General features: G+C 42.3%; 1 protein-coding gene across 2 annotated transcripts in view; it reads left to right on the forward strand.

The window, feature by feature from the left end:
- Positions 1–15,025, forward strand: part of PDK1 (pyruvate dehydrogenase kinase 1) — a 143,411-nt gene that overhangs the window by 61,872 nt on the left and 66,514 nt on the right. Inside the window, exon 12 of one of the 2 annotated variants that reach the window (XR_010122137.1) lies at positions 6,172–7,066. The exons of the other annotated variant lie outside the window; for it this stretch is intronic. The gene's annotated coding sequence lies outside the window, so the exon portion shown is untranslated. Of the gene's footprint in view, positions 1–6,171; positions 7,067–15,025 lie in introns of those variants that run through there. 2 annotated transcript variants of the gene reach the window in all.

Consider the following 15,025-nt stretch of genomic DNA (forward strand, 5'->3'; position numbering starts at 1 on the left):
TCAAACCATAGCATCCTCTGAACCTCTGAACTTCTATAATTCCATGCCCCAGATATAATGACTGTGAATATTTTTGTGCATTATTCCTAACATTTTCTATGTATATGCAAACATACGTATATTTATACACATTAAACACATAACTTTATTTAAAAAAAACCTGTTTGCTGAAAACCATTTGGCAATAACCTATTCCTTTACTTACAAAACATATTTCATGTTAGAACCCATAAATCACCCTCAATACTTTTAGGGGTTATATAGTTTTCCATTGTAATAGATATGATTTAAACACTCATTTGATCACAGTTATTTAGGTTATTGCAATGTAACAGGACAGTAAATGAGACTGTCAGTTTTAGGGGAGGATTCCAAGTCTACAAATGAAAGGATCCAACTACCCCTACGTTCTATAGTGAGATGGTAGACTAGGTAGGTAGGACTTACTATACAAAGGAGGCCTTTATAAACTGGCTTAGGACCCTGAAGTCATCATTCATCTTAAGATATAAAACTATTCAAGTGTATAAGATTGAAAAAGAAAAGTTAAGATTTTAGAATGAGATATTTTGAAAAATGCTAAAGACAAAAATAAGGGGTCTCTTTTAGTTTACCCAAAAGTAGATGGCAAGGATACATTGGTCCAATGTTTGGACAATGATGGCAACAAGCAATAAAGATTAAAACATTCCATTCCTACTTTGCTTCACTTTCATAATCATCATCTGGTAGGAAAGAGTAGAAGTAAAATTGGTGTGTGAGAACTGAAGCCAAAGATGAATAAAGAAGAAAAGAATAATAGTGCAAACCATGATTCTCTAAAATAATTTATCTCTGCACCTGGAAAAGTTATGTTTGGAGCAGAATTATGAAATCTTCAAGCTATTGGCTCAGGTGAGCAGATACCTTAGATGAATTCCCTGGCAACAAAATTAAGGAGCGCTGAGAAAATTTGTTTGGGAGAGTTCTTAGAAAATACACCTGGAAGGAGTTGGGGCAGGTAGGACTGACCAAAGTAAGAAGCTTTTCTACAGTGTGGCTGCAGCTGAGGTCCCAGCTGATCCTTCTGGGAGTTCCAGAGCTGGGGATGGCTCTTCAGAGTTGTGCCACATTGAGGCTAGAGAAGTGAGCCATTTTATTCCTGCATCAGCGAGCACTGGGAAGGGTGTGACTTTGGGTAAAGAAATTATGGTCTGCAGCTAATATCCCCAGCAGCTTGGGGTTAGATGCATCGACCCTATAGAGCAACTCTGGATGAAGTGCTGCAGTATCCGCTATAAGAAGTAATGCAGGTTTTTCTTCCTAGTACTCATACATTTCTGTTTTAAGCCCTCATCTTTGCACGACTTTCACCGCTTGTATGCTTCCCTCAGGCTTACAGGAAATCATTCTGCCACCCCCTGCACCCCACTGCACTGGGGAAAGCAGGGCCTTGTGAGGTTGTCTTGGGCTGCTGGGATACATCATGTGGACGTTTGCACTCATTCTGCTCCTTCTGGGCGGGAGAAAACCCTCAAGCCTTGCCTTATTCACCAGGGGTGCCCACATTCTCTCCTGTTCTTGGATTTCCAACTGTCTTGAGGATTTCTCCTCTGTCTTCCCATAGTCTGAACAAATTTCCATAGCTCAGTGGACCAGGGGTGGAGCCGAAGGGAAGCAGAGGATCAGGAAAAACAGACACTCTGCCCATAACTCATCTTCCCCCATTAAATTTTTGTGCTTGAATTATCTCTAGGCCTAGATTTTTTTTTTTTTTTTTTTTTTTTTTTGTCTAAAAGCATAAGCTTCAGAAATTTTAGAAGCTCTTTCTTTGGTTTTCTGCTGTAACAGTCTTTCCCTGAGGCAATGAATGCATTGACTAAAGGAATAAAAGGCAAAGAGTAAAAAATTCAGAGAAGGATTTCTCAGGTAATATCTCAAAATATTATCCCACCACAATTACACCCAAGGATATTGACAGGATCTGTGATGAGATCCATGAAAGCTTATAATAGCCTTTGATGGCTCATGAAAAGGAAAAGGATCAGATGATCAAAGTCAGGGAAAAGTCTCAATTTCATTTAAAGAAGGAAGAAAGAGGATGCTGCCAATTATAGATTGGCAATCTTAATGTTCTACATGAAGAACATTCCAGACAAAACTGATCTCAGGCCAGGCAGGTGGCTCACACCTGTAATCCCAGCACTTTGGGAGGCCCAGGTGGATGGATCATTTGAGGTCAGGAGTTCGAGACCAGCCTGGCCAACATGGCAAAACCCCGTCTCTACTAAAAATACAAAAATTAGCTGGGCGGTAGTGGCGTGCACCTGTAATCCTAGCTACTCAGGAGGCGAGGCAGGAGAATCGCTTGAGCCTGGTAGGTGGAGGTTGTGGTGAGCCAAGATCACATCACTGCACTCCAGTCTGGATGACAGAGTGAGACCCTGTCTCAAACAAGCAAAACAAAACTCATTTATTTTTTTGATAGTTTGTCTTGGTCAGACAAAGGCTGTTGAAATAGGTATCTGGACTTCAGCAAATAACTGGATGGTCTCCTGAAATATCATGAATAAGATGTAAGAATGGGAACCAGAAGACAGAAGCGCAGGTAGATTTATAATACAGTGAACAACCATGCCCAAAGAGGACTGGAACATGGCCACAGTAAAGTGATCAAGATAGAGGGGACTGTGGAAACGGTGGCATGTGAGGGAAGTTGGACAGAACTGAGGATATGAAGCCTGGAGAAGAAAAGCCTCAGGGAACCTAGGGTAATCTGAAATTGAGACCCATCATCCTATGCAGGCTCATTCTGTGGGTCTCGGATATGGTTTAGCTCTGTCTCCCCACTCAAATCTCATGTTGAATTATAATCCCCAGTATTGGAAGTGGGACTTGGTGGGAGGTGACTGGATCATGGGCTGGATTTCTTATGTAGTGTAACACCATCCCCTTGGTGCTGTCTTCATGATAGTGAGTTCTTGCAAGATCTCATCATTTAAAAGTGTGTGTCACTCCCCACCTCACACTCTTGTTCCTGCTCTCACCGTGTGAAGTGCCTGCTCTCCCTTTGCCTTACACCATAAGTAAAAGCTTTCTGAGGCCTCCCCAGAAGCACATGTCACAGTGCTTCCTGTACAGCCTGCAGAACCGTGAGCCAGTTACATCTCTTTTATTTATAAACTACCGAGTCTAGGTACTTCTTTATGGTAATGCAAGAATGGCCTAATACAGGCTCAAAGGAAAAAAACACTAGAACAAATTTCTGTTGGTTAGAACATGTCGGCTGGGCACAGTGGCTCACTCCTGTAATCCCAGCACTTTGGGAAGCCAAGGCGGGCAGATCGCTTAAAGCCAGGAGTTCAAGACCAGACTGGCCAACATGGTAAAACCCCATCTCTACTAAAAATACAAAAATTCGCTGGGCATGTGTGGTGGTTAATACTGAGTGTCAACTTGATTGGATTGAAGGATGCAAGTATTGATCCTGGGTGTGTCTGTGAGGGTGTTGCCAAAGAAGATTAACATTTGAGTCAGTGGGCTGGGAAAGGCAGACCCACCCTTAATCTGGGTGGGCACCATCTTATCAGCTGTCAGTGTGGCTAGAATATAAAGCAGGCAGAGAAACGTGAAAAGACTAGATTGGCTTAGCCTCTCAGCCTACATCTTTCTCCCGAGCTGGATGCTTCCTGCCCTTGAACATCGGACTCCAAATTCTTCAGTTTTGGGACTTGAACTGGCTTTCCTTGCCCCTTAGCTTGCAGATAGCCTGTTGTGGGACCTTGTGATCATGTGAGTTAATACTTAATAAACTCCCCTTTTATATATATAATATATGTTTGTATATTATATATATGTTTATATATTATATGTTTATATATTATATATGTTTATATATTATATATAATATATGTTTATATGTTATATATAATATATGTTTATGTTATATATAATATATGTTTATGTTACATATATGTTTATATGTTATATATGTTTATGTTATATATATGTTTATATGTTATATAAAATATATGTTTATATGTTATATATAATATATGTTTATATGTTATATATAGTAGGAGATATATAAATAGATAGATAGATAGATCTCCTATTAGTTCTGTCCCTCTAGAGAACCCTGGCTAGTACAGCATGATGATGCATGCCTGTAATCCCAGCTACTTGGGAGGCTGAGGCAGGAGAATTGCTTGAACCCAGGAGGTGGAGGTTGCAGTAAACAGAGATCATGCCACTGCACTTCAGCCTGGGCGACAGAATGAGACTCTGTTTAAAAAAAAAAAAAAAAAGGATTTGTTTCAAAAACAAAACAATCACATGAAAACCTGGGCTGTTGTGAGGTAATAAGCTTAACAGCAGTGTGATGCCATAGTGGAGATTCATTCATTCCACTAAGTGTACAGAGTGCCTACCCTCCACTCACAGAGAAATAGAGAATGAGGTCAGATGACTTCTGAGAGCTGCCACAGTTCTGAGCAGCTATGATTCCACTCCTAGAAAATGCAAGTGCTAAGCCAAAACCAAGTGAATTGCCACTTTTTGTTTTTTACCAAAATGTTTTATGTTTTACAGAAAAACCAGTGATTCAGAAAGAGGTTTATAAAAGCCTGTGGATGCACTCAGAGTCAATTTTATCGCTCATGACTGGCAATATTAATAGAAGCACTAATAAAAGTTATGATATGTAGTAATAAAACACCTAAGCATGCACTCATAAATCATATTCCCACAGGATTTGCTAGGGCAGGTTGTTTTTCCCTTGTGATTGAAGACAGAACAAATTTTACACTAAACTTAGCTTTTCCCCAGGAGACCCATAAACCTCAGTACAGGCTAAAGACTGGAGTAAAACCATGTTGTTTCAAAGATAAAACACCAATGAACATATAGATATGAAAAAAAGTGACATTCTAGACTTACACAATGGAAATGTTTAGTCATCATACTTCATAGCATAAGAGCACAGCAGGTTGCTCATTGGGCACTCCTAACTTAAAATTCCATAGGTTGATTTTCTACCGTTCAGTTCTGCTAAGATCCTAAGCCAAAATTTGATGGGAAATTAAAACTTATATAGCTTTGGTGATGGCTGTTGTTTTTGCAGCTACTTACCCCTGCTTTCTGGTATTAGAGCCTTTCTTTCTCTGTTCCTCTCTGGAACTCCTCCTCCCACATCTGATGGAGCTACCAATCATCAGATCTCCTCTGCCTCTGAGGTGCGACTCAGGCTGGCAAATCAAAGTTCTTCATCCACTTGGGCTATGACTGGCCCTGGGTGGTTATCTGATCCAAGGAAGTCCAGAATCCTTTTGCAGGGATTATTAGAGATGCTAAAAGCATGGTTGGGGAAAGCTTATCTCCGGAGATGATACACTAGAGCAGGAGTTCCCCAGCCCCCGGGGCCACATACGGGCACCAGTCTGTGGCCTGTAAGGAACCCGGCTGCACAGCAGGAGGTGAGCAGCAGGCAAGTGAGCGTTACTGCCTAAGCTCTGCCTCCTATCAGTTCAGTGGTAGCATTAACTTCTCATAGAAGGGTGAACCCCATTGTGAACTGCGCATATGAGGGATCTAGGTTGCATGTTCCTTAGGAAAATCTAATGTCTAATGATCTGAAGTGGAACAATTTCATCCCAAAACCATCCCCCAAACACCATCCATGGAAAAATTGTCTTCCACGAAACCAGTCCCTGGTTCCAAAAAGGTTGGGAACTGCTGCACTAGAGATCATTTGAGTGGAGATGCTGGGGTCCCATCCTTGCCACCATAAGGAGAGAGCTTCCCTGGGGGTAAACCAATGGAGAGGAAGGCAGAGCTGAGAATAAGAAGGAAGGGGCAGGGCCAGGTGCGGTGGCTCATGCCCGTAATCCCAGCACTTTGGGAGGCCGAGGTGGGCAGATCACCTGAGGTCAGGAGTTCAAGACCAGCCTGACCAACAGAAACCTTGTCTCTGTTTCAAAATTAGCTGGGCGTGGTGTTGTGCACCTCTAATCCCAGCTACTTGGGAGGCTGAGGCAGGAGAATCACTTGAACCCAGGAGGCAGAGGTTGCAGTGAGCCGAGATCGTGCACTCCAGCCTGGGCAACAAGAATGAAACTCCGTCCCAAAAAAAAAAAAGCGGGGGGCGGGGGAGGGATACAAGCCTGATAATGTCTTTTGAATGCTTGAATCCAGGGAGAAAACATGGAGATATGAATGACTGTGTGGAGCAGAACCCACCTTCTCCCAGCTCAGCTTTGGACTGTGAGGTGACAGAGAAATAAACGTTTGTTGTGCTAAGCCATTGATATTTTGAGTCATAACAGCTGTTAGCATCAACGAATCTGACTAATACAGTAGCCCACCATATGACTGTTCACTAGTATGTCTAAAATTCAAGGGCTGTGATCAACCACTCTCCCCGTCCCCACTCTGACAGTTAATTGACCTGTGAATTTGCCTTTTATGTAAATTCTCTTTCTATCCTTACTGCATTATTGTATTTCAGCCTTTGTTTGGTTTCCTGACAGATGTAATTGTCCTGTGTGTCCTTTCTCCAGGCAGAGTGATGTTCCTGGAATGTTCATCTAATCATATCATGCGTCTGTTTGTAACTTTCTCCCTTCAACCTTATCTCCTGCTAGTCCCTGCTATACCTCTCTATGCTTGGAACGTATTTTTCTTATGCCCTTGTTTTCCAAGGACTGAATCTGACTCATCTTTTGGGGCTCTGTGTAAATATCCCTTTATCCAGTAAGCCTGCCTTGAACATTTAGTCTGGTCTAATCCTAATCTGGTGCCTCTGCTATGAACTCCCATAGTACTTTCTATTTGTCTTAATGGAGCACTTATGACACCTTATTTACATTGCTTAATTGTCTGTTTCCCCTCTCTGGATTTGAGGTATAAAGGCTCTTGGGCATTGCATTCCCAGGGCCTTGAACAATGCCTGGCACATAGCAAAAAGATATATAGATATGTTTTATGTGTATGTATCTATATATGTCATATAGATCATATGTACATATATGTGCTTAATGACATGAATGAATCAGTGACAAAGAGAAAATAAACGTAAACATCACAAAGATCCTCCTCCCATGCAAGTGTCGTAACTGATGTCTAAAGGTAGTGAGTCTGCAGCAGGTAAAAACATTTCCTAGAAATCTTTCAAAATCTTTCAAAATGCAGTCATGTATTGGATTCTTTCTAACATTTTTTTCTTTCCTTGGCTTGGGAGATTATAATATCTCTGGAAGATAAAAATATCTTTGGCTTGGGGCAAAATAATTTATAGTTAAGAAACTAAGTTTATTTATTTTTTGGATTCTGAGTGTGATTAGTTGCTGAGGCTCATTTATTATCTGAAATGTAAGTAGTTAAAAGTTGTCAATAGCCTAAGTAAGATATGTGCTACTTTTCAATTTGACTTTGCTTTTGAAGGTGGAGTGACATTAGTAATAATGGGGGTGATAAATAAAAAGGAATTTATATACCTAAAATTTCTGTTGACATATTGGTATTGCCAGCATAGTTATTTCGGAGAAGAGGGAAGCTTTTTAAGGAATGAAATGAAATAACTGTTCTTGTCTCTGTAGTTTGGCAATCCGTATAAGACACAATATCCAGTATTTTAAAGATATAGTTTTGAAATTAACATGTTACAGGGCGCAGTGGCTCACACCTGTAATCCCAACACTTTGGGAGGCCGAGGCAGGAGGATCACTTGAGCCCAGGGGTTTGAGACCAGCCTGGACAACATGGTTGAGACCCTGTCTCTACTAAAAATAAAAAAATTAGCCCAGTGTGATAGTGCATTCCTGTAGTCCCAGCTTCTCGGTAGGCTGAGGTGGGAAGATTGCTTGAACCTGGCGGTTGAGGCTGCAGTGGGCTATGATCATGCCACTGCACTTAAAAAAAAAAAAAAAGAAAAGAAATTAATGTCACACCTTCTTTTGGGGTAGGTCATTAATTTATTTAAGAAATCAATAAAAAACAAGATAAACTAATATACAGAGATTGCTGAAATGTCTTATAGAAGGCACAGTAAAATACAACAGTATCCAGTCCCTTTCTTTCTCAGCTCTGAACACTTATGAAAGACATACAACATCAATTTCTACAGAAAAGAAAACCCCACACAAATCCATTCTTGCAGAATTCTAAAAGATAGAGAAAAAAAGAGGGGAGAGAATGAGAATCTGAAAAAGCTTCAACACTGCCATAGGAATTTTGTCCCAGGCCCAGCAACATGGTTATGCAAATCATTTCAGATGTAGAGGACTGAATGATGCACACGGCTGAGAACATTGTCTGAAAGAATAGTATCTAAACCTGCATCCAGGGCCACCTGTGGATTGTCACAAGCTCTGATCTTGGCCCATTCACTCTTCATTTCTCATAGTTTCAATTCAACATTCAGACATTTTCTGCAATACAGGTTTCACAAAGCATTATGTTCGTCAGGGAAATACTTCAGTGGAACATAAAATACTCTGTTGTGCCAAAGCAACAGCAGCTGGTGGAGTTTATAGAAATGAGCAGAACCCAATATGATGAATTATAAACATGCTTATGTTTAAAGCAAGCACTGACATAAAAGAGGCAACAGAACACAGAACATGCTTCTATTTTTTTTTTTTTTGAGACGGAGTCTCGCTCTGTCGCCCAGGCTGGAGTGCAGTGGCGCAATCTCGGCTCACTGCAAGCTCCGCCTCCCGGGTTCACGCCTTTCTCCTGCCTCAGCCTCTCTGAGTAGCTGGGACTACAGGCGCCCGCCACCACACCCGGCCAATTTTTTTGTATTTTTAGTAGAGACAGGGTTTCACCGTGATCTCGATCTCCTGACCTCGTGATCCGCTCGCCTCGGCCTCCTAAAGTGCTGGGATTACAAGCGTGAGCCACCGCGCCCGACCACATGCTTCTATTTAGCTCAAAAAATATGTACAGTATCAAGAAAGCCATACATAGTCCTTAAAAGATCTAGGAAATTCACATACTAGACCATATTTTGTTCTCTCTTCCCTCGGACATCAGACGTGAGATGGAGTAAGGACCTCCTTAGAGGCCTGTGGGCTCCCTGAAGCATGGAAATTAAGGAAAATCTTGAGTTCCTTCAAGTTCCAGGCACCTAGTTAGCCCTGAGAAGTAAATAAGCAACTTGATGAGCAAGCAGGTAGCCTAAAGCAAGAGCCAAGGAAGCTAGAATCAAGGGATATTTGGTTCCCCTATACAAACCAAAGATAACATTGTAACATATGTCTCCAAGTTGTTTTTCAGAAACTGAACCCTCACCAAACAGATCTGCTTGCACATCTACCTGCATGTAGACCTCAGATAAGGGAGATCTGGGGCCTGAACTCTGACTACCATCTTTTCTTCTAAATTTCTTCCCCCAGGGTGTGGAGAAAGTCACACCCATGAGCTGGACCTAACATTCTTTTCTGCTGACCCCAAATTCTTAAACCTTCTCAAACCAGTTGCAAATCAGAAAGTCTTTGAATCTGTCTATGACCTATAAGCCCCTGCTTCAAGATATCCTGCACTTTAAGGCCAAAACCAATGTGTAACCTTGATTTATGGTTTTGATTTATGGTTTTGGCCATAAATCATTGATTTATTATTTTGCCTATAGCTTCTGCTTTCCTGAAATGTACCCCTGCTTTACAAACCCTTACCTGCTAGTCATAGGGAAGGTCAAGGTTTAAGCGTTAGCTTAGCTACCTGAGCCTCCTTGCTTGGCACCCTGCCAATAAAACACCTTCCTTTCTCCTGCTGCAAACCACTGTGTAGATATCTGGTCTCACGGTGCTGGGCTAATAGAACCCATTTCAGTTCTATAACAGGTTTGAGGGTTAAGATAATTCTTTCTTTTCCTTTATGACATATAATCATCACTCCTGTCTGCAGTAGCCTTTTCTCTTTTTCCCCCGATCCCTGCCCCCCCCCCCTTCCCTTTCACCCTCTACTTCATGGTGCAAAATTGTCAGTAGGTACCAAGCAAGAGTAATGTGTTTGATATATGGCCTTGGTTATATAAACATCTTTGAATAATATATAACTATTTCTGGGTGAGTTGATGTTGGAAACCCGTGTTCATAGGATCATACTATCACATCTCACTCTATTTCTTACCCTTCTCACCTAATACTAGATTTCCCAGCCCTCTTCATGTTGTTGTATGTAACTCTGGTTCATTATTTCTGACTAACAGGGTATTCCATAGTATACCTCCATCAGATTTAACGTCTGCATTCCCACCCACGATAAACTTACATTGCCTCTAAATCTCTACTGTCTTAATGTTGTGGGCCATGGTGGCTCATGCCTGTAATCCCAGCACTTTGGGAGGCTGAGTTGGGAGGACTTCTTGAGCCCAGGAGTTCAAGACCATCCTGGGCAACATAGGGAGACCCAATCCCTACCAAACATAAAAATAAAAAATAAATTAGCCAGGTGTGGTGGTGCATGCCTGTGGTCCCAGCTACTGGGGAGTCTAAGGTGGAAAGATTGCTGGAGCCTTGAGGAGGTTGAGGCTGCAGTGAGCCTTCATCATACCACTGCACTCTAGCCTGGGCAACAGAGCAAGACCCCCGCTCAAAAAAAAAAATGTGATGGGCACCTTTCACCTTTGTACATGTGATATGGACAGGAGGCAGGGAAATACTGGGTAGAAGAGGGCGGTCCCCAGCGAGGGCTACACCCTCAGGCCTGGACCCATGGCCCAAAGTGAGAACATGCATTTCTGTTTTCTTGCCTGAATGTTCCCTTTTTATTTATTTATTTATTTTTTTTTTTTTGAGACGGAGTCTCGCTCTGTTGCCCAGGCTGGAGTGCAGTGGCGCAATCTTGGCTCACTGCAAGCTCCGCCTTCCGGGTTCACACCATTCTCCTGCCTCAGCCTCTCCGAGTAGCTGGGACTACAGGCGGCCGCCACCATGCCCGGCTAATTTTTTGTATTTTTAGTAGAGACGGGGTTTCACCATGGTCTCGATCTCCTGACCTCGTGATCTGCCCGCCTCAGCCTCCCAAAGTGCTGGGATTACAAGCGTGAGCCACCGCGCCCGGCCAATGTTCCCTTTTTAAAAAGCACCCTGGCTCTTCCCACCCCCCATCCTGTACCCATAAAAACCTCACAGGCCCCACTGGTGGAGGGGCAGAGCGGCAGAAAAAGGAAGAAAAGAAGTAGCCAGACGTCGGAGAGAAGCAGCTTGACTTCAGAGGGATGATTTGATAGTGAGATCTCAGAGAAGAGTTAAGCGGGGGAAGACCATCTTCCCAATCCAGCCCCCTATCCTGCCGAGAGCCACTGCCACCACTCAGTAAAATCCTCCACATTCACCACCCTTCAATTTGTTCGTGTGACCTGATTCTTCCTGGACGCCAAACAAGAGCTTGGGATACAGAGGGCTGTCACACTGAGCTATGAAACATTTAGCCGTCTGCAGACAGCAAAGCTAAGAGAACACACTGTAACACTCCCTCTGGGGCGTCAGGAGTCACAGGCAACCCCTAGGTGCTGCTGCAGGCCTGCATGGAGTTCTGCTCCTGCCGGTTGGCCGAAGTGCTCATCCTGGCCTCTGTACCCTTTCACCTGTGTGCTCCCCCTCCCATGAAGGTTTGAAAGCTGTGTGGGCTGAGTAAACGAGCCAACCCTTTGGCTAGTCCTGTGAGGAGGTCAAGGGAAGTATTCGGTTTCACATTCACCTCCTGAACAATCTGTGTGTGAGCTGTTCTAAGGAAGGTGAGAAGGATTGATTGGTTATTTGATATATAAATACTTCATTCCAAAATGGCTGCACAAGCCTACTACTCCCCAACCTTCAACAGTAAATGAGGGTTGCCCTTCCCCACATCCTCACTAGCACCTGGGATCATATGACTTTCCAATTTTAGCAATACTATCTTATGGTTTTAATTTGTATTTTGCTTATTTACTTGTGATTTTGGATCTTTTCCTAAAAACTGTGTACTTGGGCTTCCCCTCTGTAAACCTATTTATATTCTTGACCTATTTTTATATTGGACAATCTTGTATTTTTTCTTATTGATCTGCTAGAATACTTCAAATTACCCTAGTTCTGCACTGCTCCATATGGTAACCACTAGCCACAGATGGCTATTTAAATGTAAATGAATTCAAACTAAAAATTCAGTTGTTCAGTTGCACTATCCCCATTTCAAGTGCTCGGTAACCCAGTGTGGATAGTGACTACCATATTGGAGAGTACAGACAGAAAACATTTCATCATTACAGAAGGCTCTGTCTTCTCCCAAATGATCATCCAACTGTCTTATCTACCATTTCCTTCATTGAATAATGATCCTTAATATTCATATGGTCATATCACGTATTTTTTACCCTCTCATGGAAATTTTTTTTTTTTTGAGACCGGGCCTCATTCTGTCTTTCAGGCTGGAGTACAGTGGCACAATCTCAGTTCACTGCAACCTCCACCTCCCAGGTTCAAGCAATTCTCGTGCCTCAGCCTCATGAGTAGCTGGGACTACAGGTGCATACCACCGTATCTGGCTAATTTTTTATTTTTTGGTAGAGATGGGGTTTTGCCATGTTTTGGCCAGGCTGATTTTGAACTCCTGACCTCAAGTGATCTTCCCACCTTGGCTTCCCAAAGTGCTGGGATTATAGGCATGAGCCACTGCGCTCGGCCACCCTCTTGTGGAACCTTAAGAAGTCCTTCTCCATCCCCAAGTACTCAAAAAATATTCTTCTACATATTCTATGTTCACTTCATAGCTTTACCTTTCACATTTAGGTCTTTGATCCATTTGGAAGTCATCTTTATATACAGGGTGACAAAGTTTCAGCTTTATTTTTCTATATACAATGGGCCAATTTTCCAAATGCCATCTGTTAAACAATGTACCCCTTTCTTGCTGTTTTGTGGGGCCACCTCTATCAAATAACAAATTACCATATAAACGTGTCTATTTTGATTTTTCTATTTTCTATTTCATTCCATCCCATCCCATCCTATGTCATTCTATTCCACAGTTTGTTTGGCTTGTGCCAGATGTGTACTGATTGTTGCGTTGTTTACTAGAAGACACAGTCCTCTCTTAAAGCAGATTCTCCTAATTATGATTCAGTATTCATTCTCTTTCATTTTCACTAACAGAACCCTCCTTCTCTGCTTGTTCATGTGCACTTAACATCCACCATTGTGGACTGGCCTCCCAGTTTTGTTTGGGACAGCAATATATATACTCAGCCAAAATACTCATTTTCTCAGACCCTTGCAGCAAAGGTTAGCCATGTGGTAAGGTTACAAATAATGAGATGGAAACAAAATTTCCTAGGGTGATTTTTGTTTCCTGAGTAAAAAGATCTCACAGAAAGTCATTCTTCTGTTCTCCCTTTCCTTCTTTTCTTGCCTAGAATGTAGACAATATTCTGAGGTAACACACATGGGGACAAAGGTATATATCCTAAGGATATAAGGACAGGAAAACTCAAAGAACCTCTATGACTGGTAGCATTGTTTAGCTGTCAATATCAACCCAGCTGTCTCTTGGCCTGTAGCATGAATTAAATCATCCCTTGTCTGTGCAACTCTTATGGTAGGGCTTTCTGATATTTGTATACGAATACACTTCTGACACAGCCTACCTTTCCCCTTCTTTTCTGAAATTGCTTTACTTAGACTTTAATTTTTCTATATAAACTTAAGAATAAAGTATTCAGGTCTCTTAAAAACCTTCCCTTGAGGCCAGACGTGGTGGCTCACACCTGTAATCCCAGCACTTTGGGAGGCCGAGGCAGGTGGATCGTCTGGGGTAAGGAGTTCGAGACCAGCCTGGCCAACATGGTGAAACCCCATCTACTAAAAATACAAAAATTAGCTGGGCATGGCAGCGGGCGCCTGTAATCCCAGCTATAGGGAGGCTGAGGCAGGAGAATCACTTGAACCCAGGAGGTGGAGTTTGCAGTGAGCTGAGATCGTGTCATTGCATTCCACTCCAGCCTGGGTGATAGAGTGAGACTCTGTCTAAAAAAAAAAAAAAAAAAAAAAAAAAACCAAAAACCTTCCCTTGGAATTTTGATTGGAATTGCATTAAACTTATAGATTAATATAGGAAAAAAGGGACTCTTTACAATAATAAGTCATCCCAACTGTAAATATGGTGTATTGCTCCATTTATTTAGATCTTCCTTCATGAAAGAATTTTAGTGAGTTTTTTTGGTAAAGATCCAGTGCATGCTTTGTTGGGCTAATTTGTGATGGAAGATCCAGTACAAAATGCTTATTGCATTTTGCCAGTTCTAATATGTACTTTGTTTCATTTTGCTTTACATTTGAACATGTCTGCCATGTGGATTCATCTTTAGATTAATGACATCTAATAGTCATTGTTGGCAGTTGGCAGTGTTCCCTCCACCTGTCTCCTTTGTGGTACACAAAATAATGATGCATTAGAACATAGATGGTTTTGGCCGGGCACGGTGGCTCACACCTGTAATCCCAGCACTTTGGGAGGCCGAGGCGGGCAGATCACGAGGTTAGGAGATCAAGACCATCCTGGCCAACATGGTGAAACCCTATCTCTACTAAAAATACAAAAATTAGCCGGGTGTGGTGGCGTGCACCTGTAGTCCCAGCTACTCGGGAGGCTGAGGCAGGAGAATCGCTTGAGCCCAGGAGGCCGGAGGTTGCAGTGAGCTGAGACTGCACCACTGCACTCCAGCCTGGGCAACAGAATGAGACTCTGCCACAAAAAAAAAAAATGGAACATAGATGGTTTTGATTCAAATAAATATAGTATACATTTTTATTTAATATTTTTTCCTTTTTAGAGACAAAGTCTCGCCCTGTTGCCCAGGCTGGAATGCAGTGGAGCAGTCATAACTCACTCCAGCCTCACACTTCTGGGCTCAAGCGATCCTCCTGTCTCAGCCTCCCAAGTAGCTGGGACTATAGGCATGCACCACCATGCTTGGCTAATTAAAAAAATTTTTTTTGTAGAGATAGAGCCTCACTATGTTGCCCAGGCTGGTCTTAAATTCCTGGTCTCAAGTGATCCTCCCACC

The sequence above is a fragment of the Symphalangus syndactylus genome, chromosome 8 (assembly GCF_028878055.3).
Source record: "Symphalangus syndactylus isolate Jambi chromosome 8, NHGRI_mSymSyn1-v2.1_pri, whole genome shotgun sequence".
NCBI lineage: Eukaryota > Metazoa > Chordata > Mammalia > Primates > Hylobatidae > Symphalangus > Symphalangus syndactylus.